Below are 3620 nucleotides of genomic sequence, written 5' to 3'. Positions count from 1 at the left end.
TCTCGGCACCCAGAACCAAATATTGTGTGTGCGCTGGTCTGGCCAGCTCGTCTGTCACAAGAGACTAGCCATAACATAAGGTTCATTCTGGAAGGGATATAGAGAGTTATGTCCAGAGAAGCCATAATAAGTTGATAAAACATCACGTTAGAAGATGACTGCTGAGAACAATTTGTCCTCTTGTGTGTAACCCAGGGCTTCAAGTATGCACCAAATTGCAGATTGCAGTTGAGATTACATTAAAAGTGCATGTTGCAAGTGAGCAATGCCGTTCGAGATTCTGCACAGATTTTTACAGCAATTGTGAAGATCTCCACAGACCTGCGATGACCTCTGCATGCTATCGTGAAGATGCAGGCTTTTTATGGTTACGTAAGAAGAAACGTATAGTTACAGTAACCTCCAAATGTGGCCATGGATGTGTTACTCAACCAAACATCAACATTTAAAGGAGATGTATCTACTGCTTGGATAGTTCCATTTGAGCCACTGGCTTAATCCCATTATTTAACTTTTATTTTTGGTTGAGTTGGAGACGTTGATGCACTTTAAATAAAGTTTGACTTGAATTTGCCCAATTCTTTAACTTAGATTTTTGGTGAAGATGGAAACGTGAATCCAACATACACATTTTTCATTTGTAGACAAACTGTAATTAAAGCCAGACTAAGTCAGTGGCACAGATGGAACTATCCAAGCAGAAGATACATCTCCTTCAAATGTTGATATTTGGTTGCGTTGACAACCAAACACAATTCAATATCACTTAATATCATTAGATGTGAAATCAACCATAGCTTCAAATCCTAGGTCTATTGTATTGTCTATTATTTAGTTGAATTCTGGGTTGAATTCAAACAATTGCTGTTGATGACTTTGCAAATGTTATATAGGCCTAAATATCATACTTACTGATTGAGTATGGCCACATTTAATTTGCTCTGTTAAGCCTACCCTCTGGAATGTAATTTGTTTTTAAGTGGAAATTTCTCAACAATCATTCTCACGATAGCACATTGACAATAGTCATTGAAAAATATTATAGTTAAGCAGTGCTTGGTTTGGTTAAAACCATGGATTGGGAGACCAAAGGGTAGCTGTACATAGATCAATTCTCTAGCTGGAGGTACTGCCCAGACAATTTTTTTTTTATTATCTTATAGTGGAAATAAAAATCTGAACGTTGGTTTGTATATGTTGAAATTTGGTTACCATGATGACATAATCCTCTGGTTGAAATTTCAAGCTCAAAACAACAGTTTACGTTGATTACTTTTTTTTAAATCCAATGTGTTTTCCAAATAGATTCCATGTCACAATATGTTGACAAATTACATTGAAACAATGTTGATTCAACCAGTTGTGCCCAGTTGTGCCCAGTGTCTGATATCTGAGGATGTTAACTAATCAATTCTCTGATGCAATTATCTTACATAGAGATGTATAGAGATCACAACATTGTATCTGTCTCAATGGCACTGCCCGTGCACTCACAGACACCATAATGGGACAGACACAACGGTGCGATCTCGACAACTGGACAGAACGAGGAAGTGGATTGAATCTTGATTCTTATGATTATCAGTCAAATTAACAAATGTATAAAGGATGGATTACTATGTATAGCTTTGTGAAACTATAAATGACCAACCACCCAGCTTTCGAGTAGTTAGAAGGTCTATTTCCCTGCTTTTGAAGGGGGAGCTGGCTATTGTACTGGGAGACTACCAGCAATTACAATAAAGTTACGATATGCTAACTTCAATAATTTCCAAACTGCACGCAGAGACATCAAAATGGTATCTGACTCTGAGTAAGTAGAAAAAAACCTGAAATCTCAAAATCTCGCAATATCCCTTTAAGTACTTCCTTTAAGGCTCTATCTCTGTGGGTAACTCTGGTCATACAGAAGACAGCAATGATAACCATGTCTGACAATGCAAACTGTGTAGTCATGTAATTCTCTAAGGAGAAACCTTATCCATGCTGATCAGACTGCTATAAATGACTCAATAAAGTTTGTACAGTGAATTTTTCTGGCTTAACCCAAAATAGTTTATATTTTAGACATTATTAAGAAGTTTACATTTTTATCTTACATATATGTATAGAGATCACAACATTGTATCTGTCTCAATGACACTGCCCGTGCCCTCACAGGCGCCATAATGGGACAGATACAACAGTGCCTGTTGTGACTGTCCGTTCTTTCACTTTCCTCAAGACAATCACCAGTGAAAGCCAGAAAAGACCAAAAGCCTCAAGATCATTACCTCTGAACTTGGCAGGCTGTAAATGTTGTATCTGGAACACGTTGGTGTTACAAAGTCAGCAACATGGCCCATATGATTAATTACATTTCATGAGATTTTTTAGCCACCTGTAAGGATCTCTGACTCCTTGAGACAAATTTAGCACATTGTCTTTATTGAATTCATAACAGGATCAAATATTTGTTTTCTTTGCTTTTAATATCTCCATTAAACATCTGCAAGGCAAACAAATAAAGCTTATTTTGTGTGTGTGTGTGTGTGTGTGTGTGGTGTGGTGTGGTGTGGTGTGTGTGTGTGTGTGTGTGTGTGTGTGTGTGTGTGTGTGTGTGTGTGTGTGTGTGTGTCCATCGGCGGCTGTACTTTGCATTATGAGTGGGACATAACCAGGGGCGAAAATCTGATATCAACTTTGGAGGGGACAATTACATGAAATTTTCTCAAGAGCAATTCCTGAGGGGGACACCAAAAGTAGTGCTGTAACACATAGCCTACATTGTAATATGGTAAATGTATATTGAGGAACCAAAGAAATAAGGTGTTTGCCGTACTCCTAACTACCGGTACCCAAAACTACACAACTAATCACAACAGCAATACCATTGCCTTTAACAAATCTTAGTTCAGTCACCAGTTTAAGTTGAGAGTGGGGGTATCCATGGCATTTTCCAATTATGTTCCTCTTTTACAAGTCAAAAAAATGGAGAACCTTTCATAATGTTGCCAAACAAAGACTCAACAAACTTACCTGAGACTCCCTGTCTCTGCCAGTCTGTCCCTGCATATCTGTCCCCAACTCTGCTGTCTGTGTGCCATCTGTTGCCTGCTCTGCCTAATGACATCATTGTGAAACATTTCCATTAGAATTTCATTTCTTTCTTATGAACATTTTATCAAATAGTCTTTGAGATATTAGGCTACTAGGGTTCTTACTATGCGTTTTGGTGTATTGAAAAATACTCTGATGTCCGTCTTTTATTTTTCTGCCATTTTTCTACCTGGCTAGCTGGCTGGCTACACACACAGTGTGTAGGTTATTTACAGTAGGAGATGGGCTTCTATCATCTTCAATCATTCTATTTGGGCTTCGATCTAAAAGGTAGCTAGCAAATGTGAAACGGATTAAAATGACAAGAGTTGACAGCTGTATGAGTTCACCATTTACACAACATATGCTGCAACCTTTTGTAATTTTAATAGTTTGTTTCATATTGGCTGGCTTCCAACAATAGCTGAATTTGCAAAGCTAGCGAGCACCAATTCAGTTTTAGTGGTGTTTGCTATAATCTTTGCTACCCGGGTTAAATAAAGGTAAAATAAAATAAATAAATAAAAGTTCACTTGCGACAA

This window comes from Salmo trutta, chromosome 36, assembly GCF_901001165.1.
Source record: "Salmo trutta chromosome 36, fSalTru1.1, whole genome shotgun sequence".
In the NCBI taxonomy this organism is placed as follows: Eukaryota; Metazoa; Chordata; class Actinopteri; order Salmoniformes; family Salmonidae; genus Salmo; species Salmo trutta.
This window is presented reverse-complemented; position numbering follows the sequence as displayed.